This window comes from Manis javanica, chromosome 15, assembly GCF_040802235.1.
Source record: "Manis javanica isolate MJ-LG chromosome 15, MJ_LKY, whole genome shotgun sequence".
In the NCBI taxonomy this organism is placed as follows: Eukaryota; Metazoa; Chordata; class Mammalia; order Pholidota; family Manidae; genus Manis; species Manis javanica.
In genome coordinates, this window is record NC_133170.1 from 20,054,284 (window position 1) to 20,077,934 (window position 23,651).

Consider the following 23,651-nt stretch of genomic DNA (forward strand, 5'->3'; position numbering starts at 1 on the left):
TCTTATCTTCTCTCCATTGCACTACATTGTCATTCTTGTAACAAATCAAGTGACCTCCATTGTATGGTCTGTTTGGGGACTCCATTCTATTCTATTCGTGTATTTGTTTATCCTTGTGTCAATACCACAGTGTCTTAATTACTGTTACTTCCTAGTAAACCTCACTACATAGCACAGTGAGGGTTCCAGCTTTGCTCTTCCTCAAGGATGTCTTGCATTTCTGCTTAGCCACATAAATTTTAGAATCGGTTTGCCAGTTTACACACACACATATGCACGTACACTTATACACACGTACACACATACCCCACTAGAATGTTTATCTTGGTTGTATTGAATCTATAGGTCAATTTAGGGAGAATTTAAGTCTTTACAACATTTCAATATGTTAACATGGCCTATCCATTCATCTGTTTAGTCTCATAATTTGCCTCGATAATGTTTTACAGTCTTCAGTGAAATTGCACAATTTTGTAAGATTTTTTGGTAACATATGCTTTGGATACTTTTAAATTGTAACTGTTATAAAGATTTCATTAAAAATTGATTGCACATACATAAAACACAAATAATTTTATATTGATCCTGAGCCGAGCATCCTTACTCATTCTACTTGTCAACTCAGATAGTTTATCTGTAGATTTTTTAGATTTTCTACCTAAGCTGTTATGCCGTCTGTCATGAATGGTAGCTTTATTTCTTCCTTTTCAATCCTGCTTTTTCTTTTCTTCCTGTGCTGTCTGGGACCTGTTATGCGATGTTGACTAGAAGGGGGTAATGGCAGTCATTGTTTAATTCCCAGGATCAAGGAGACTTGACAGAGGTTTCAGCCCCCTGAGTTAAATCAAGGCTCCCCATCTTCCCACATCAAGAAATCTAGGCTTTTGATGAGCTTTGAAACTGGGCAAATAATGAGGGTGAAGGGTGGGGGTGCAGCAGGGGAAAGTTTGCCTCAACAGAATTGAAGAGAAAAATCTTTCTGTGGAATAAATGGCAGACCTGTCATGCCTATTTCTTGCCTACCTGTGTGTAGCTAGAACAACGTGTGTGTCCAGGAGCTGAGGCCTGCAGTGTTGGGAGAGAAGAATTGGCAGGAAATCAGGATGTGCTGGTCCACATAAGATCCTGTAATACCCTCAACATGGGGAGGATATGGCTGACTCAACAGAATCACTAAATTTTGGACTTGGGAAGCCACCCAATCAATCTTCTACTCAAAGCATGAGTCTGAGAATGTCTTAAAGAACGTGCTGTTGGAGGATAGCTGTGATCATCCCCAATCCAAGATCACCTCCAGCAACGTCCCACCAGCCCTTCCACAGTCCCTGCTGTGGATAGTTCTCCCAGCCGCCCGCCTTTACAACCCAGAGATGGTTCTCGCATTGTACTGTGACTACTCCTGTGGGCTAAATATGGACCTGCCATTTTGCAGAGCCCTCAGTGAGTTGCCTCTCATGAAGACCCAGCATGTTTGAGCCCTGACCTCAGGGCCCCTCCCCCTTAGTGCCACTCAGATGTTTAGATGATGCCCAGCCCTGGGCACTCAGTGAGGCCTGGTGGGACCTCCTCCAGGCAGCATGGATGGGGCAGACTAACCTACTGCAGGAAGACACTCTAGATACTGACAAGGAGCACTCGCCAGGGTCCCAGCCCTCCGTCCAATTCTGCTCTATGCCTGCTTTGGTGTTTGCAAGTTCTTTTCCTTTTTCCGTGTCAAAACCCAGTGTCTACTTTAACAGGGTGAAACCCTCCCGCCCTGCCTCCCATTCACATCTTGCCTCTCTGATTTCCCACTGTCCTTACTCCCCGGGAGGCTTGTCCATGTTCGAACCCGATTCTGACTCTACTGCACATGTGGACTCACGCTCAGCACGACAGGAAAGGCCGAGCCCCAGGGCTGGTCTGCGGTGGGTTCCGCACGTGGGTGTCACATGGCCCAGCCCAGAGTCCATCATCTTCCCCCGCAGCTCACTGTGGAGCTGGAGCCCACATGCCCCGTGGCAGGAAGCGCAGGACTCACTGCCAGCAGATTCTTAGATTCCCTATCGGTGAGAATTTTTCCTCTCGGAAGAAAAAGAGCTTGACTGGGAACGACAGATCCCAGGCTCCCTGTCTCTTTCTGGGTCTCATCTCTCTTCTCCCAGCCCCCTGTGGTCCACCGGCGGCAGAGAACACGGGGTTACTGGGCGGGAGGGAGGGAAGGAGTGCCGTGAGGTCTGGCCCTGGTGGAGGTGGGGCCTGGGAGGCAGGAGCCCAGGGCGGCTGGGAGGGGGCTGTGTCCTCATCCCCTGACGCCCCAAGTGCCCCTTCATGTGCACTCCACACATCGCCACCCGCACTGGACACGAGTTGGAATAATTAATTTTTATTGAATGAGATTTTTTGTGTTTTTTTTTGTCTGCAGACATTGTGTTCTGCTTTGCTACAACTACAAAGTCTGCAGTACAATTTTGGAATTAATTATAGCCCTATTTCGAGGGAATTAAAGAAAAAGCCCTATGTCAGAGGCACAGATAATTGGTGATGCCAGGTGGAACTGAGACATGGGTCCTGGGGACCAGAGCAGGTGTTTCCGGCTGACTCAGAGCTCACGAGCCATCCATCTGGGCTCTGGAGGGTCCAGGCCTCCCTCTACCCCACTCCAGAATCTATTTTAACCTGGTGCCCAGAAGTATACAGACAGGAGGATGTGACTTCTCAGTGTGCTGCAGACCAGCTCCTAACCCTTCTCCCAACCCCCTGTTGACCCCCGATATTCAGGTTGCCTTGCCCCAGGCCAGAACTTGTCACTGTGGCATTATCATTGTGTCCCTTAGGCCTCGGCGGGACCCTGGAGTCTGAGTTCCAGACATTGTCTCTATTTTTGAGTGAGGCATGTTTATAAATCTTCCATGAGACAAAGGGGCTTTGCTTCTGAGGAAGGGGGGCTGGTGCTTCTGAGCAGAGGCAACAGGAGATGGGAGATTTCAGTGGGAGCAGACAGGATGGCAGCAGTCCAGTCTCTGAGAGCTGGTCCAGGAACACGTGGACTGATGGCCCAGGCAAGTGATGGGAAGCTAGGTGGGGAAGAGGGGGCCCAGAAAGAAGTGGGGGTTTAGTCCGTCGCAGAGAGCCTAGGTCAGCAAGGGAAGCGAGCAGGATCCAGGGTGACACGGGGGTGCTGGGAGGGAAGGCACAGGCATCACACATTTGAGCATTTCCTTGGCCATCCAGGGAAGGGAAGGGACAGGTGACACGGGTCTTAGTTGGAGGTGTCCAGGAGAAACCTTCTTAGCTAGGGGAGTTCATTATTTATGGGTATTCTTGATAGATCAGTTTTACATTTGAGCACAAAATTTCACCATTTATGGCCCTCTTTTGCAGTGAGGCCTGAAATCATTAGCCAATATTTGAAAACTCTAAGGGGAGGTAAAGAACAAATGCTAGAGACAATGGAAGCAGACCGGGGAGTGCACTGGATAAAGGAGGGTCAGAAACTGGTGACGGCTGAGGACTCGGGGACAGCAGAGGCCCTTAGAAGGATGAAGGCCAGAATCAGAAATAAATGAAGAAATTGGAGCAATGAGAGGAAGAGGGCCAGTTGCTGAGACTCTAAGAGAGGCAGAGATGGAAAAAAGAGAGAAGAGTATATAATAACGTCTTCCCAGAGCAGCTATGCACTTCCTCTCCTTGGCCACCCGCATCAGCAGCTACCGCAGCCCCTAATGGCCCCACATTAGCTTCCACGGGTGGCGCCGGGCCCAGGTATGTAGCTGTATTCTGCGTGAACAGCGCCCCCTGGAGTTGTGCACTGTGGCTGTTCTGCCTCCATCCACCTATTCTCCTTTAACCTCTCCCCTGCTGCGCTCACAGCCCGTGGACTTCAGAGCAGCTTGTGCCCGCCCGGCAGGTGAGTGCCTCAGGGTCAGCCGCCACAGCCACCGGAAGGGTGTGGGTGGGCTGCGCAGGTGAGCACCCTGGACAAAGCAGTGGGACAGACGCACCCACACACCTGCTGTGGGAGGTGCCATACTGCGGGGAATGCCACATACGTTTAAGAGAGGGACAGAGAAGTGACGTCGGTCAAACTCAGAAGTGAGAACCAAGTGTAGCCAGTTCCGGGGAAGCCTTAACCCTACCAGACACAAGCTGCTTCCCAACGTCCTCTTCTCTTTCCGACAGTAGCCTTGTGGGCTGAGCTTCTTCATTCTCAGATTTTTAAAAATCACTTGCACTGAAAACTTTGATCTCAAACTTGATTTCAATCTCATATCCTCCATTCTCCCCAGGAGGTCTAGGGGGAGGTGAGGAAGGGAGTGCTGTGGGCTGTGTGTTGGTGGGCCCCCAAGTTCACCTGTTCAATCCTAACACCCAAAGGGATGCGAGGAGGAGGTGGGGCCTGTGGCAGGTGCGGGGTCATGCGGGTGCAGCCATGAACGGGGTTGGTGCCCTTATAAAAGAGGCTGCAGAGAGCGCCCTTGTCCCTGTCAGCCACATGAGAGCCCAGCACAGGATGGCGTCTATGAACATGGATCCTCGCCAGGCACCGAACCTGCCAGCACCTTGACCTAGGACTGCCAACCTCCAGAACTGTGAGAGATACATTTCTGTTGTTTGTAAAACACCCAGTTTATGGTATTTTTGTTAATCGGTCTGACTAGACTAAGAGAGGGAGGTTGAGGGAGATTACCCTGGCACCTGGCACTTCCCACCAGCATTTTTGAAGAGTTGAGGGGCATAGTCCACACTGGGAACATCTTGCTGCACCTCCCTCTTCAATGTCTGGCTCCTCTGGGGTTCTGGGGGGCTGGGACTCAGAGAGAAGGTGGTGCTGCCAAGCACGGTATTATAACTGACAAGCTGGCGGGAGAGAGGCCCCTGGTCTTGATCTGGAAAGCTTTGGGCTAAACTCTGAGAGTGATTTCCAGGCCAGTAAGGTCTCAGTATGTGTGAGGAGGTGGTATAGCAGGATAAACGGCATGTGCAAAGGCTCAGAGGCACCGGAAAACCTGCTCTGCTTTGAGGCTTTGAAATGGCCAAAGAGATACTGGTACACAGGGCTGGTAAAGCAAAATTAGCTGGGTTTTATCCAGTAGTAGTGGGGAACCAGTGGAGGATATGCAGGCAGAATTGTGGCATCTGGGGAAAGTCTCCCAGGTACATCTCGGGGGACAGATCAGAAAGGACAATGCTGGAGGCCGGAGGCCCTCCCGTGGCTCACCTGATGAGATGACGGCCGCCTCCCATGCCAGAGGCCTTCAAACAAAGGTCCCACCCACCAAGTTCCAGGTCCCGTCCCCTGCCCCACTTGCTGGGGCCTCCTTTCTGAAGCTGCACAAGTATAGGTGGGCCAGGGAGATTGTCAGACTCAGTGCTCAAGGCAGAAGCTTGCTGCCAGCAGGGGGAAGGAGGCCTTCCTTTTATGGAAGGCCTGGGAGTCTTCCTTGACAACAGCTCTCAGATCCTTGCTTAGTAACGGAAGATCCCCCCTCCCACTTGTCAAGTTCTCCCAGCGGAGCCCACACAGACCCACCGCCTGCCCGTGGCACCCGCTGCTGAGGCTGCAGAAGGGACTGTCAGCTAGATGGTCTTGAGCACAGCCGGAGGCACAGACGCACATGAAGAATGACCCCGGCTCTGCCAATGGAGAGGGATGGACTCTGGGAGACCTGGGCCCACCCTGGAGCAACTGCCATAAAAAGCAGTGGCCTGGTGACCCTGGAGTCACACAAAACCACACAAGACTAGGAAATCCCAGACTTCAGCTCTGCCTCACACCTGCTTAATGAATTGGGCAGATTGTTTAGCCTCTCTGAGCCTCAGTTTCCCCAGCTGCCAAAATAGGAACAATACCTTACTTTTGAGGTTGTTTTGATAATTAGAGATAATGTTTGTAACGTGCCTTACAGAGAGGTATGTGATCGTGCACCGTTATTCACATCCTGCCCCTATCAGCAGTTGAGGCCTCCCCAAGGGACTCCCTTCCCCACCTCCCACCCTAACATGGCACATACTGAAATTTGACTAAATTCACAGCACTGTCACAAATATTACAGGACATAAAATTTATAAGAAAATCACCCCACCCTTGAATTGATCACAAAGGATGTCAGAATGGAATGTTTTGCTTAGAGGCTAGATTTTAATATTAGGTTCTCTTTATACTTCCCTTAATAAATTGCAGACTTGGTTTTTAGACCCTCTGTTCCCCTAAGGGGAAAGGAAGGAAGAATATATATTGTTCAGCTTAACCCAAAGCCAGAAATTCGTTATATATAATGCTTTGGTGATTGTTCAAGTGTGAGCGCAGGTGCATCTGAACTTAGAAGTGAGAACAAAAGTAAAGTTACAGGTGCCGTAAAGGGCCAGGGATGTAAGAGGAAGAGCATCTCCTCCCTAGGACTTAGGAGGTCAATTACTAAACACAGGATCTTGACTTCCCTGTAAATGGCAATTATAATCTGTTCTCAAGTCATGGAAGAGTCACTGAATCCAATAAAATAATAGCCATAAATATGTCATAAGGAAAATGTTAAATCTCTAGTGGGAGGTGTTGGAGAAGTTGAACATAAGCTAACTGCATGGGAGGAGATTGGAGGGCTGGTATGGGAGATGAGGGAGGAAGTCAGGCTATGGGACTTGGCAAATGGTGCCTCTTCCTGGCAAAAAGGAGGAGCTCAAAATTGACACCCCCAGGCAGTTAGAGAGATGGGGAGGAAAGAAGGTGTGTTCTTTCCTGTCCAGTGAAGATGCCCACTTCATTTGGTTACAACTCCCTCCAATATTCACTGGCTGCCCCTCTAACACTCACTGGCTCCCTTCTAATACTCACTGGCTGCCCCCTCCAATATTCACCAGCTTCCCTTCTAACACTCGCTGGCTGCCCCCTCTCACTCAGTGGCTGCCCCTCTAATGCTCACTGGCTGCCTCTGCCCACCCACTCCCCTACCATGTCTTTCCTCTTTGACTGACATCCCTTATAAGACCATCTATAGGTTGACTGGGCTGACTGCTGGCTGGTCATCATCTCTTCCATTATGGCCCTGCATGCAAAAGTCTATGCAGACGGGGTGGCCACTGCATTTGAGGTTTACATGCAAAGCTCTTACCCTTGCAATCTTGCTTTCTGACCCATTTGGATGCCATGACAATAATGAAGACATTAGTGAGGATCCTCCTTGTGCTAAGTGCTTACATGCACTGCCTTAGTCTATCTCCACAGCAGCCCCATCAAAGAAGTTCTGTCAATATCTTCACTTTACTGATGAGGAAACTGAGGTATTATGGTGGAGTAACCTAGCTGATGTCACACAGGTAGTCACTGAAACACCTGGGTCTGACACTGGAGTCCCTGCTCTTAACCATTCTCTTATGAGCATGAACTTAAGCCCCATTGCCTGAAGGTCATCTTGGGGTCATTAGGGGATTCAGACATTTCTCTGGAAAGATGAGGCCAAAGGACGACATGAACCACACCATCTTGTTTCATGTATGAGTGAGGAAACTGGAGTTGAAATGTGGAGCATCAGCTGGGTGGGCCCCCAGGTGGAAGGGGCATTGAGTGAAGCAGCGGACACTCCTGTCTCTAGCTTGCTGGGGGGACACAAGCAGGACCACCCCTTTGGGGCCCGGTCTCATCCTCTGAAATAAGAGGAAGTTGGAAATGCTGCTGTCTGGTCTGTCTTCCTACTCAGCCAGAAAATGGTATGATTTGGGGGTCACATCATTCTCAGGGAACCATGGAAAAGCCCCACCTCCTCAAGGAAGAGCTTTGCCCATCTCCTCCTCACCTCTTGGGAACGTGACTCCAAACAATGGAAGAGTTGGCAATGACAATTGCCATTAAGCATAAGAAGATGGACAGAGAGGAAGAGGAAAAGGAAGAGGGACATCTAGAAGATCCCAACCCCCCTTTTTTCTGGTGTTATTTTTCTCTAACTTTTCCTTCTGGCAGCCAAATAACACATCTTGTCTCAGAGAGGCTTTCTTGGGTGTATAATTTAAGGCCTATAAATAGATGACTGTTATTAACAAACACACACACACACACATTTTTCTCTCTATTCAGACATCAGCAGAAATATTGCAGATAGAGGAGATAAGCTGTTCAAAAAGGGAGCCACCTTTTTCTCTCCTCCATCAGCTGGATGGCTGCCTCGGTCTTTTCCTCCGTCTTTTACTCTCAACTTATTCTGTTCCTCTGGGTTTGATCTCCATTTCCATTCCCCATGCTGCAGCCCCACCCTCCGTGTTCTAACTGGGAACTTTCTGTAACACTTGACTCTCTGTCTAAGCCTCATGCCTTAGTCTTTTCCTCATCAGTGATCAGTCCCCTTACCCCTTTCCAGGCAGTTGAAAACCTTACTGGTCTTCCCTAAAATTTCATCTGAACCAGGGATGGATACAACCACACTGATAGAAAGAACTAGAAGATAAGGGTTACAAAGGCAACATCAAGAAACAAAAAAGATGGGACTGCCATAATCTGCAAGTCAGTTGTTATTTATCATAGAAAAATCAAAAAGCTGGTCAGCTCTGGTGGGATAAGAGGATAGATTCACTAATGATTAATACATTAAATGCACATGTATATGGCATAATAGATTCCAGAGAGCTCTTAAGTACATGATTTTAGCTGACCTACAAACCAAAAAACTAGAGGGCAGAGGGGCTTGGAGACTGAGAGTTTTTCCTCTTCCCTAATACCACACCCAGGGAGTGGAGATTCCGGGCCCAACACCCAGTTTGGTATGACCCTGTGTGACTCTCAGGAAATACAAGGCATGATGTCTTATCACCAGCTTACTGTTCATCACAATGATCTGTAATTGTCTGTCTACTTGTCTTTCTTCTCCACGCTTTTCTGAGTTCCTTGGTTGTATCCCAGTGGTAGGAAAATGCCTGGAGAGTGACAAACATTTCTTCAGTGGATGAATAAATGGTTAAAGGAAAGGATGGATGCATGCATCTTCCCCCAAGGCCACTGTTAGACCAAGTGGTAGACAAGATGAAACTTGACGTGGGACACCTCCACACACCAGCTTATCCCCTCCTGTTTGCAGCAGCAGGTCAGAGTCCCTTCCCCTTCAACCACCACACCACGGTCCTTCAATAAGCTCTCTCCTGTCCTTCCAGACCATCTCAGATCACTCACACTAGCTGCACTTTGCCTTAGGTTCCTACCAGTCCTGTCTTTCCTCCCATCACATGCTTTAAGCTTCTTAAGTAGCCGTGGCTTATTTAATTCCCTCACTCATTAATTAAAGGAGAACTCTTATGAACTAAAGGTCTACTATATGCCAGACATTATCATAACTTTCAGAGATTTCTATTTCCATCTTTATTTTATCGGTGGGGAAACTGAGGCTCCAAGAACTTAGATAATTTCTCAGAACACACAATAGGAGGTTAATACATATTTCTGTAATAAAGGAAGGAAAGATGGTGCAGGTAATTGGTGAGTGATCTGGGATTCAAGGCCAAGACTTTGACACCAAAGCCCATGATTTTTCCAGTAGGTTATCCTCTTCCAATTCTAATTACGCTTGGAATGTCCCTTCCAATTCTAAGACAACACAAAGGACTTATGCAGTCAATGACTTGAAAAATCAACTCCCCATCTTCGGGCATATGTAATCATAATAATAATTCTTTGAAACTATTGTATCTTTTCTTCCAGAGAGTATGAGGAATAATGTACATAGTACTTATCCCTGATGCCCTTTTATTTTTACACAAGGGGACGTGTTATTAGTTCTGTTTTTCAGGCTAAGGCATAAAGTTCTTCCCTGTGGGACTCATGGTTACCAAGAAAGTGAGGATGGCTCTTGGGGTGAGAGGCTAGTTCCCCAACCACATGCAGGTGCCCTGGTCCTTTCAGTAGCCCAACAAATAATTTATTTGATTTTTAAGGCATATTTTAAAGGAGACCTGAGACCTGGATTGCAAGCTGTCAGCACTCTGTTCCTCAGAGGCTTGGCTATCAGCTGGCTCACCACCTTAGTCAATGCTTCTGCATCTCGCACATCGTGATCTAGAAGGATCCCGGAGCTCTGAAAGGTCCTAATGAGCCTTCTGAGCAGGCAAAGAAAGATTAAATTACCTTCTCTCTTGTTTGGGTATTAACTATGTTTTTATTGTCACCCCCCTGCTCTTCCTGTTTGTTCTCCTCCCACCCAGGTAACCTCTGCTGGTCCTTCAAAGCCCTGGGGAGGCCTCCTCACCTCCAGAAAATCCTCTCTGACCACAGTTACATTTTAATTGCTGTCTTCTCTGAATCCCAGTTTCCCTCATGGTCAAGTCTTCTTAATTCTTTCACATGTTTTAGATTCTTTACCAGCTAGATTTTTGACATCTTTAAGATTTGAACCTAAACAGTAAGAACACAGTAAGTAAATAGGAAACAAATTTCATTCCCTTGAATCCTCCGTTACTCAAACAAACTTTACAGACGCCAGACTTCTGGGTTCCTACCGCCTGGGCCAGCATCTCTTTGAAAGCATGCATTAGTAACCAGAGAGCAGGCCCCATGAGGACCTTGATCCGTTGTGAAGTGCCCCTGCTGAGACACCGAGTCCATGTCTGCCACTCAGCCCCACACGGCTTTTAAAGCCACCAGAGAGTGGGGCCTGAGGTGGACTCAGGCCTGCTACTGTACCCAGTGCCCGGGGCGGTACCCTCTGAATCACACTGCAGCACATGTACGCCTGCACCAAACAAGGCAGGAGGCTTACCACCTCCGCTCTCCCTAGAGCCTGCCTGATGCTAACATCGGGGCCACAGAGTCTCTGCAGGGCTGGGCAGTGGGTTCTCACAGCCAGCGTTATGAACGCCGATGAGCACCAGGGAAGGTGGTGTATTTGGAGATGAGTCTCCCACGTCATTTAGTCAAGGTGGGGCCACAGTTTTCCTACGGGCTCTTCGCCCCTTTCCCTCTTGCCCAGATTCCATTGGCCACCAGTGGCCAACAGCATCACACTGTTACAAGCCTAAGCTGTCCTCTTGAGGTTTTGAACTTTAGTGTAGGAAACTAGGTAGTCTCTAAAAATGAGATTTTAATCAAATGTCCTCTAGAACCAAGCTACAGTGGGGCTATAACGTTAGAAAAGAAGACAGGAAAGTCAAGATCTAGAATCCAAAGTCGGAACCTCCTGGTTTCTGGTTTGCAAAGCTGCAGGGAGCTCCTGTCACTACGGGTCTTATAACAAGACTATCAGATTGAAGCAGAGGCTTCTTCTGAACCACTGTTTAAGAGAACAAAAAGCTGTTCCTGGGAACTGACATTTTCTTACTGGCTTTCACGTGGGGGTGAAAGTATGTGTGCAAAATTAACTGTGAAAGCCAGGCACAGTTTAGCAGATTTAAGATGATTCCTATGTCTGTCCACCAGTGAATGGCTCTTTGTTTTTTTCTCTCTGCCTGTATACGTGCATAATTCAATAGATAGCTGGTGAGCCTAGAAAAGCAAAAAACTGTGCCTCTATTTCCTCTTCTGTTTTTTTTCCCATAACTAATGTTTAAAAATCCTCTTTTGAAATGCTAAGTGACTCTGAAATATTTAAGTAAACAGACTATTAGGTGGAGAACCTAAGTGTCAAACAACAAAGAAACAATGTAGCAATTTACCATTTGGTAGACAGAATAGAGCTATCTTGCAGGAGACAAAAAATAAAAGATAAACTCTGCCTGACAATAGCCTGCCCAGCAGATCTTATAAAAGGGCTAAATAACAACAAACAACAATAATTTCCTCCTTTGACAAGCTCAACCTGAAACACCTTTCACAGTTATTAATCTCATTTCATGGCCTAATTGCTGAGATAGGCAGAGGTTTTCATCTCCCTTTTATGAGAAAATTGCATCTCAGAGAGTTCAGTCACTGGCCTGAAGCCACACAGCTAAGTAGTGATTGAGCCAATGCTAAATCCACATCCTATAATTCCAAACTCGGTGCTCTTTGTGGGATATCATGCTACAAGTAGAAGGCATTACATACCTTCAGTGTGCTTTCTTTCTGGGTGAAGCTAGCTGGACTATCTTTAAAAAAAAAAAAAGGCTTTATTTAGATATAATTAACATACCATACAATTCACCCAGTTAAAGTACACTATTTAATGGTTTTAAGTATAACCACAGAGTTGTGCAACATGGCTATAATTAATTTTAGATTATTTTCATCCTCCCATAAAGAAATCCTGCATCCATTACCAGACCCTCCCTTATTTTCCCCAATCCTTTACTGCCAGCCCCAGGCAACCACAGATATGCTTTATGTCTCTATGGATTTGTCCATTTTGGACATTTTTATGTAAATGAAATCATACAATGTGTGGCCTTTTCTGTCTGGCTTCTTTCACTTCACATGTTTTCAAAGCTCATCTACATTACAGTATGCGTAAGTACTTCATTCCTTTCTATTGTCGAACAATATTGCTTGCCAGGGTATACCACAATTTATTTATTCATCAGCTGATGAATCTGGGTTGTTTTCACGTTTTGGCTATTATGACTAATGCTGCTATGAACAATTGTTTTTGTGTGGCCGTATGTTTTCTTTTCTCTTGGGTAGATAAATAGCTAGGGGTGGAATGGCTGGAGCATTTGGGAACTCTGTGGCTAACATGCTGAGCAACTGCCAAACCCTTTTCCAAAGTGGATGCACCATTTTAAAGTCCCACTTGCAATGGATGAGGGTTCTGATTTCTCTGTGTCTTCAACAACACTTATTATCTTTTTTTTTTTAAATTATAACCATCCTAGTAGGTGAGATGGGCTATCAGACATTAGTTTTTTGGGGGGGTTTTGTTTGTTTTGGTGTTTGTTTGTTTTTAATTGAAGTGTAATTGACAGGCAATGTCCTTAGTTTCAGGTGTACATCACAGTGATTCAATATTTTATATATTATAACATGATCCCCAAAATAAGTCTAGTTACCATCCATCACCTTACAGTCAATATAGGATTACTGACTACATTCCCCATACTGTGCATTACATCCCCATGACTTATGTCTTTTATAATTGGAAGTTTGTACCTCTTTATCCTGTTCACCTGTTTCATCTAGCCCCCAGCTCTTCCCTGCTCTGGTAACCCAACAGTTTGTTTCCTGTATTTATGAGTCTGATTCTGTTTAGTTTTGTTTGTTCCTTTGATTTTAGATTCCACATGTAAGTGAAATCATATGGTATTTGTCTATCTCTGACTTATTTCACTTAGCATAATACCCTCTAAATCCACCCACGTCATTGCAAATGGCAAGATTTCCTTCTTTTCTATGTCTGATAATAGACCATTGTCTATATGCACCACATCTTCTTTATCCAGTCACCTGTCAATGGATTACATAGGTTGTTTCCTTATCTTGGCTATTGTAAATAATGATGCACTGAACATAGGGATGCATATATCTCTTCAGATTGGTTTTACATTTTCTCTGGATACATAACCAGAAGTGAAATCACTGGACCATGTGGTATTTCTATTCTTAACTTTTTGAAAAGACTTCATACTATTTTCCATATTGGCTGCACCCATTTACATTTCCACCAATAGGGTACAAGAGTCCCCTTTTCTCCACATCCTCACTAATACTTATTGTTTCTTGTCTTTTTGATAATAGCCAGTCTGGCAGGTGTGAAGTGATATCTCATTATGATTTAGATTTGCATTTCCCTGATCATTATTGACGCGGAGCATCTTTTCATTTGCCTGTTGGCCATCTGTATGTCCTCTTTGGAAAAATGTCTATTTGGGTCCTCTGCCCATTTTTTAATTTTTTTTATATTAAGCTGTGAAAATTATTTATATATTTTGCATATTAACCCCTTTTGGAGGCATCATCCATCCGAGTAGAGTATCTCATGTGGCCCTCTTTTTCTGGTGGCCTCAGCCTGGACTACACTGACAGGATTATTTTGTTACCAGTGAGTGGCCTACCGGCAACTACTCTAGTGAGCAGGCCCTTATTAAAACTTTCAGCTAAGGATTTCAAAGCAATTCTACCCAAAGGAACATTCAGGCCCTGAGAGGGCTAAAGCACTTTATTCCTGTCCATGCAGTAATGCCACAAAAGGACATATGTCATCATCCTCCCTCTTCTAATAAATCCTGGATGGAAGTCAGCAGCCCCTGACAGAGACGTCCTGCTAATGCCCTGTCGGACCTGATGTCAATCACAGACAGAACTGTTAGGTGGGACCCCCTGCCAGGGCTTCTTTCCTCTTCACACCAAATGTGATATTTATGGAAAGTTTAAAAATGGCAAAATGCTATCTGAACACAGAGCATTCTTGTCACCTTGGTATTTCGCAAGCCCCAACAAAAATATTTTTTATCTCATTTCACACATCCTGCCTTCTGTTTCAGCCATCCCAGCCCCTGTTTTGCACTGAGTAGGTTCTTAGTAATTACTGATACTGGTAGTGGTTTGTATACCTTAAGGATATCCATTCTAGAACTACTTTCATGGGCTCCTAACACTGAAAAGATCTTGTTTGATTAAGCCATAATTAAATCTGGGCATGCCAGGAATGGATGGGATTCATACAGTAAATCTTGTAAGAGCAACCCTCCATCTGCCCTCAAGAGCTCCAGACAGTCAGGGCCCTGTATTGTTTCTAGAATGCAGCTGCTGTTCCTCAGGTATCCACAGGCTGCCCCTTCTCCTGAACCCTCCTCCAGTGCTCACATGTCACCTTTCTGCAAATATGTCCCTACCCAAGACCCACCTAACTCCATTCCCAAGCTTAGACTAGCCTGTACCCTTGTGTAATCGTGAATTTCCTCCTTCTCTTCTATGGGAGGGAAGCTCACTAAAGCTTGCATCTTTGGGGTTCTGTACCCCAGTACCTAACGCAGTGCCTGGCATGTTGGTGGTGCTCAGTCTATGCTTATTAAGTGACTGGTGCCAAGAGCTGCTGCAAAAGAAGCTGGAATGATGACCAGAAAAGCCCACTCAAGTGGTTCTCCAAAAATCTGATTCAGGCTCTGGTTGTCCTTGGTTCCTGAATGGATAGTCCTGGGGTATTTCCCACATATTCCTTACAAAGAAGTTTAGCCAGGCAATTCAGCAACTTCTGTAGGTCAAGTACTTCCACAGCTATCAGCAAATGCAAACTGCCCTCCAGCAATCACAATTTAATCTTTCCCCCTTAATTTTAAAAAAGTTGTGAGGTGTGGGTACAGAAAACTACACAAACCACACATATACAGTTTAGCAAATAAATGAATAAAATTAAGAGAACACCACATCCCCACCAGTCAGGAAAAGGAAAAGACACGTCCAGCATTGCGTGGGCCTCTCCCCTGATGACAAGCTTGTGTCTTCAGAGAGGTGACAGTGTGCTGTTAGGATCAGTTCCCTTGCATTTTTCTTTACGGTTTACCAACCACGTCTGCAATACTAACCAAGAAAGTCTTGCTTCCTGGTTTTGAAGTTTATGTAAATGTAAGCATTCCACTGTGTTCTTTAATCCAGCATGGGGTCTGTGAGATTCATCCACATACCTGCATGGGTCAGAGCACAGTCATTGCTGAATAGCATCCAATTGTATGAACAAACTACAAAGTAATTCATCTGTCCTGTGGATGGGTATTTGGGTTGAAACAGAGTTGTAGTTACCACAGACAGTGCTGTTATAAACATTCTTGTGTTACTCAGTGCACATATGAGCAAAATTTGGGGTATATGCCTAGGGATTATATTTCTGGGTAGTATATTAAATAATGCCAAACTGATTTCCAAGGGATTGCACCGATTTACAGCATCGTGAGCAGTCAGGAAGGGTTTCCAAAGTTTCATCACCTCTTCATTGTCAGACTTTCTGAACTTTTTGCCCATAGAGGGGGTACAGAAGGAATCCCATCATCATCATGTTTGGTTTCACTGATTACTAATCTTATATTTAGTGGCAATCATATTTCCTTTTTGAGAGAGTCTATTTAAGCCTTTTACCCAAAAGGACTCTCTGCCTTTTTCTTAGCATTTTGGGAGAATTCTTAAATATTTTGAATACTAGTCTGTTTGTTAAATGTTGCAAATATTTTCTCTCATTGTGTTGTTTTATTTTTACCATTTCTATGTCAGCATTTGATGAAGGGAATGTGTTTATTTCAATCTAGAAAAAGGTTACAATTTTTTTTCTTTGTAGCTGCTGCTTTTTGCTTCTCATTGGGGAAATCCTTACCCCAAGATCACGACAACATCTTTCCTCACTGATTTTCCTTTCACTATGGTCTTTTAAACCACTGAAATTAACTTTTTTTAGCATGGCGTGAGATAAAGATCCAACTTCATGGTTTTCCATGTGGATACCTAATTGTCCCAGCAATTTGTCAAAAAATCCTTGCTTTCCCCACTGATCTTTATATCTAGTAGAGCCACTGACTTTTACTTCAAGAGTGTCTTGGATATTACCAACCTTTTGCATATCCATATAAATTTTAAAATCAGCCTGCCGAGTTAAAAAAGGAACAAATTCACAGTTTTGTGTGTTTGCATTTAGCTTTCTGTCAGAGGACAAGTGACTTCTTTACAAAAAGTGACTATTCTGATTCATAAACTTGGTGTATCGCTCCACTTACTTTTTTTTTTTAGTATCTCCCAATAACACTTCTCAATTTTCTCTGTAGATGTCTTGGACAAAAATATTTTGTTAGCTTTATTCCCAAGGATGTTATCTTGTTGTACATCATTGTAAATGGGAGCTCCTTTATTTCATTTTCAATTTGTTGCTCGATTATATGAATTAAATTCATTGTATAAGTATTGAATGTGAATACTACAACCATGTCAAACCCCTGTGATAATTATATCATCTCTCTGTGGATTGCTTTGGATTTTCTATGCATAATTACATTATCTGTGAATAGTGAGAGTCATTTTTCCCCACTTTTAAGTTCTTATTATACCTTTTATTGCTTTTTATTGTTTTAGCAAGCTGGCAAGGACCTTCAGGACAAGGATGAATCAAAGTGGCATGAGTGGGAGTTCTTTCCTTGTTCCAAATTTCCAAATGAGAGCTTTCCAAGTTTCAACATTTCATGCAATGTTTATAAGGTTGTTGTAGACACTCTTTGTAAAATCAAGAAAATTACATTCTATTCCTGTATTGATGTCATGAATGAATGTTGACTTCTACCAAATACTTTTTCTGTATCTCTGCAATAATTACACCATTTTTTCCCCATTTTTCTCTGCTTACCTGGCGAATTACATGAATTGCTTTTCCAAAGTGACACTTGTCTTCCATTCTTAAGATAAATGCAAATTAGTCATGATGTATTTTTGCATGTACATTGCTGGATTCAGTTTATTAATTGCAATTAATGTTTTGCATTATGCTCCTGATGAGGCTGGGTGCTAATTGTCCTTTCTCAGTTTGCCTTTGTTGAGTATTAGAATCAAGATTACAGGTAGTATCCTAATGCATAATGGAAGATTTACCTTTTCATTCTATTGTCTGAAAGAGTGTATACATTGGAAATATTTCTCTCTTGCATGTTTATAAAACTTACTGATAAAACCATCCAGGCCTAGAGAGTTCTAGATAAGAAATTTTTGTCTTTGTTTCACCAACTAAAGGATTAGGATTGTTATTTCTTTGTGAGAAGGGTTTTGTACATAATTTTTTTAGGAATGTATATATATTGCATATTTACTTTTGAACACATTAGCATTAAAATTTTCATATATATTATCACCTTTCAATATGTGCAGTATCAGCAGTAATGTCTACTTTTTTATTCCTGATGTTCATTATCTGTGCATGTCTTTTTTATTTTCTTAATCAATCTCAACAGAGGTTTCTCAATTTTATTCATATTTTCAAAGAACCTGCCTTTGGTTTGGTTTCTTCTCTTTCTATATTTCTATTTTGCATAATATTCTTCTTTTCTTAATTACCTTCTGTCTGTTACTTTCTTTGACTTTATATTGCTTTGTTTATCCTGGTTCCAGAAGTTGGAATTTCCAGCCTTTCTTTTTTTCTAATCCATCTTCTTGAGGCTATAAATTTCCCTCAAAATAATGTTTTAACTACATCTCTTGGCACTCTGGTAACTAATGTGCAAAAAAAAGAAGAGAGAGGAAAGGAAAAGCAAAATTCCTGATTTACAGAGTGTCAACTCCTTATACCCGTGTTGTAAGCACCCCACCATGACTGATTTCAAGCTACTAGTGAGTTAGCAATTGGCTGGAAAATTTCCTCGGTATTTAACAGTTAGCTCTTAGAAGCTGGTTCAAGCCCACTCTAGCCACTGGCTGTATATCTTAAATTTTAAATAACATTTTCACAGTTGTTTAGTTTAAAATGCTCTGATTAGCACTATACTTTCTTTTTTGATTATTTAGAAGTATGTGTCTAAATTCCCAATCACGTGGGACTATTCTGGTTAATTTTTGTTTTCTTATTTCTAAATTAATTGTATTTTTATTGGGGCTCATGCTTCATATAATTTCAATTCAGTAATATTTGTTGAGACTGATTCAAGGTCCAGAAATAATTGATTTTTATAAATATTATATATATACTTGAAAGGAATATGTTTTCTGCAATTATTTGGTACAATGTTCTATATCCATTAGGTCAAATTTTTTATCTGGTTTAAATCTTCAGTCATAATGATTTTTTTCTATGTTATTATGCCTGACAGGAACATATGAAAGTCTCCCACTCTGATTGTTATTTTTTTTCCTCTTGTGTTTCTGTCAATTCTTATTTTATACACCCTGAAGCTTAATTTTTTAGACTTTATACATACTTTAAATTGTAATATATTTTGTTAATTAAAACACATGTCATTCTGAAATTCTACTCTCTAAGTCTAGTAATGTTTGTCTATTTTGTTTCATATTAGTGAATTCTTTGACGATATCCTGATTAGAATTTGCCTGCTGTATTTTTTCCATCCTTTTATCATTTGCTTTTTTGTATCCTTATGCTTTAAACATGTCCCTTAAAAATAGTATATACAGAAATAAACATTACATATAATATTGCCAGAAAAATCTTTGGGTTTTGCTGTTCATGTTTTTTTACTGAGATCTTAATCCACTTAAAGTTTTGTAAATTCTGATATTTTGGGGTTAAAAATCTACCATGTTATTTTGCACTTCCGTTGTACTTACTGCTCATGTTTCTTTTTCTTTCCTTTATTGCTTTCTTTTGGATTTATTTATTTTTATGATTTATATTTTCCTTCTATTAGTTAGGGAGTTATATACTGTACTTCTCTCCCTTTAGTATTTACCCTAAAAAAATACAACATACGTACTTAATTTAGGACATTTTAAAATTAATCAATGCCCTTATGTTAATTCCAGATAGTATAAAGACCTTAGAACACTTAACTCCATTTTCTCTGGCCAACTTAATGTGTGATTCTGGCTGGAAGTTTCCATTGTTTTTTTTCTTCCTTGTAATTTGATATTAGTATTGTTTCAACAATCGAGAGGATTTACATTGGAATACATATATAATTTTGTCCTTCCTTTTGCCTTTCAAGAAGACCTGTCTGAGGGCAGACATGGGTCATAAAGACTGGAAATCCAAGTCAGAAAGTGAGAAAAGACTTACAGCACCAGGGGCTCGGCCTGATGGGGCAGATTCAAGGAGACGCCCGAGAGCCGATGGTCAAGGCGGAGCTCAGGGCAGAGATAGGTGAGAAGACAGAAGTCAGAGAAGTCTAGTCAATACAAGGAGCCAAATCTTAGGTAAGCAGTTGGGAACCAGAGATGAGGGCAGTCAAGGGACAAACAGGCCCCAGCAAGTTGTCCTGACCATAGATAGAAGTCATCCCAGCCAGGACACCTGTAAACTGAGGCAACTCCCAGCACAGTCAGGGAGCATCTCCTGTCCCTTTTGCTGAGTGGGGCACAAGTGCACAGAATAAGAGCAGATTCTGTTGCACCTGTTGATACTTTCTGTTCAAAGTATTGATCTCCAGAGTCTAGCACATGCCCAGCTCTTCACAGGCACTCAATAATAAGTATCCGCTGGTTTATTTAGTGACTCTGTTGAACAAATGGGACTATGCCAAACTTTAGAATGATAAAAACATGAATTGAACAGGTTTCCTAACTTCAAGGCACTGATCTCTAGGGGTTGACATCAACATTTAACTAAACTAAAATATCAGGCACAAAGTGCTGAGCAGAACTTAAAATGCCAGGGTAGAGCATTAGCTCTCCCTGAGACCATGGAGCATGTGGCAGGCTGGTTTGGAGGGTCAACAAGGAGGCATCTTCATGACAATGACAGCCACAGGAGACATTGCTAATATTCTGAACCTGTGCTTCCCAAGGTATTGGCACTGAAGGTCAGAGTAAGGATGGACAGAGTCACTGTGGAAAGCATGGCAAACGAGGGAGGGAGATGCCCCCTCCAAGCCTCCCCATGTCCCCGCCAGCCAGTGGGAATGCTGTCTGTCCTTCTGAAGAGTTTCCTTCCCATCTCATGATGCTGGTCACCTTCAACCTGGTATTCCAGATGTACAGTCCCGGGGCATTCTAGGTTTCTGAGCCTAGGAAATGCACCAAGGGGGATTCTTGAGAATCCCAAAGCCCTTGGTGACAAACATCACTGGAATTCCACTCTGGGTGCAGGGCCAGCCATAGTCTATCCCGCTTTCCACTCTCTGCCCAGACTCTTAAGGGTGATGTTCCACTACGACAAAGAAAGCAAGTGACAGGTGTACTTTGCACCTTGTGAATGCCAGAACCCTCCAGGTCTGCTCTGACACTCAGTTTTCTCATAGTCCCATTTAGCACCAGAGAAGCATCCAGAAGGGGAAGCAACACCCAGAGCCTGCCTAGGATCCTCCCTTCTACACTGCCCTGCCGGTCCACAGCATCCGAGGACCCCAGACCAAGCACCTGCTCTGACTCCCAAGGCTGCTTAAACAGCAGCCCAGGCAGAGGCCGACAGATCAAGAGTGGGGTCCCCTGCACTGTCCAGGAGAAGGAGGTAACCTTTACCTGAGTCACTTAACATCCTGCCACACCCTCCACGAGACCAGCTCCTTTATTCCTCTCTGTACTGAATCTGTTCCACAGCACTTCATCTGGCCTATAGTTACACATGGAGTTTACGTGTTGTCCTGCACAAAGATTACAAGAGTCTCGAGGGTGAAATAGTGTCACATTTATACCATCACAGAGTTTAATATAGAGCCATCCACCAGTTGAGAGTCAAACAGTAAGTCAGTCAACAAATAGTTACGGCTGGGTTAAATGTCAGCACGGTGCTACATGCAGAGAAGACGTTCTGTGGGCAGCAGTTTGACCCAGAGTTTTGGTTGGTGCACTAGTTGCCTGGGGCTGCTGTAACAAAGTGCCACAAACTAGATGGCTTAAAAAATAGAAATGCATTGCTCCACAGTACTGGAGACTGGAAATCCAAATGAAGGGACCAGCAGGGTTGGTCCTTCTGAGGGCTGTGAGGAGGAATCTGCTCTAGGTCTCCACCTAGCTTCTGGTGTGCAGGCATTCCTTGGCTTAAGGTGGTTCTCCCTGTGTCTTCACAACATCTCCCCTCTGCACATGCTGTCTCTGAATCCAAATTTCTCCTTTTTGTAAGGACACCAGTCGTAATGTATTGGGTCCACCCTCATGGCCCATCTTAACATGATCATTTGCAAAGACTCAGTTTCCAAATAAGGTCACATTCACAGGTACTAGGCATCAGGACTTTGACATCTTTTGGGGGGGACACATTTCAGCCCATAACACTCAGTATTTGAACATTCGCAAATTCAGAGGAAGGGCATCCGAGGCTGTAGATTAAAAAGAAGCTAAGGCATGGAGAAGGGAAGGGAAGTGGTTTGCATGCTTGAAAGTGTGGTTGGTTTCATTTGGCTCTGTGATTAAGGTAATATAAGTGATATAAATGCATCTGAATAGTGTGCCCATGTGCATGAAATTTGTTTATATATAAATCCCCAATGCAGACTATGATTCACTTTATTTTTCTGGCTCATTGCAGTTGGCATGACAATGCTGCCTGTGTGCATTCAGCTTCTCCTCTGGTTTTGCAGCAGTGAGGACCTCCTGATATGATAGCCACCCTTTGTGACACATTGGTGGGACCTCTGATCAGGCAGAGAGAAGTCATCACAGACCAGCTTGCAGAAAGGAGACTGCAACCTCCAACATCAGCTCCTCCTAAAACGTTATGTAAACCATGCTCATTTCCCATTCTGCAAGCATGGTGCTCTGTCCTGGACTGACAGCTCCCAGGAGACTGGCATTTGCTGTCTGCTCCAGGCTGAGAGGAGAGGTTGTCACATGTCACCTTCACTTAGGCACCACCTAATCCTTCAGCATGCCCCAGATGCGACCCGGCTGCCACCTTTAAGAAGTGCCACACACACACACAATGGACACTTCACAAATGCTGTTTGACATGGATGATGCTGGTGACAATGGCCAGGGTGCTGGTGGAGGTGCTGGATTCAAGCAGTGCACTGCTGGGTGACAGTCACAGTGCCACTGCTGGTGAGAAATGTGTGTCCTAACCCTTACTTAAGTGAGTGTCACATGAGCCTGAAGCTTGGTAATAAGTGGAATCAGGCCGTAGAACCTCTTGTTTCCCTTCCAATGCCTAACGCCGAACTTCTCCTACCACAAATGTTAAGTCAGTATCTGGTAACTGGATAAATATTCATTGAGCTCATTTCCTCTCAAGGTCACAGTTCCATGCTTGGGAATGGAATCCTCCCTCTGCACCTTACTAACTCTGTAACCCTACAGCATCTATGGGAATAAATCTTAATACTCCATGTGGACAAAGTAAGCCATCAATTAATGAGCTCTATTAGTAGTGTTCTTATCCTAATTTGGAATTTTTTAAAAACCCATAAATCTCTACAAGCTAGTCATAGGGGCTATTAACCTCGTTGTTCACTTTAAACACCAGCACAGCCATGGGTGAACTGAGGAGGTGCTAACCCATCTCTATGATCCATCCCCATCTGTTTCCGCCCCTGCACAATGCTGACTGGGGGGCTGCAGGCACGATGGCAAGTTTGTAAGTGACCAACATGCCCATCAGTGACTCAGCAATAATGAAGGGACTGAAATTGTTGTTGCTGATTTGTTAAATCAAACCTCATTGGTTGTGACTAATACCGCTGAGCCCTGTGTCTTAGGGAAAGAGAGGCTAAGGCTCTGACCTCAGACGCCCCCTTCACCTGCCTCAGGCACTTCTCAGAGAGGGACGGCTCAGGGGTGCAGAGTGCGGTCACCCTCTCCTCTGCAGGGGAGAGTCTCTATTAGCATGGGCCAGAGTGCCTTTCCCATTTCTTGTCAATTTCTTTTGCTTTTCTCCTGATTGCCAGCTCTTTATATTCTCTCCTCATCCCCTCAGATAGGTACTAACCAAACTCATCTCATTTCTGCCCAAACGAGAAGGGGGACTGTCTTGCAAATGGATTTCAGCCCCGGGCAAGTTCGCTATGGATTCAATGTCACCAAAGAAAATGACAGCAAAACGTTCTTGGGGTGAAAGGGTTACACCCAACTTTATTTCCAGGTGGCAGTTCAGTCACTAGAATCCCGTTCACTCAGAGCAAGTCCGCATGCAGCAAGCCGGTCTCTGCCTCTGGGCCCCTCTGTCCGCACAGCCGTCCTCTGGGCCCCTCTTTCCACACAGCCATCCTGCACAGCCAACCTCTGG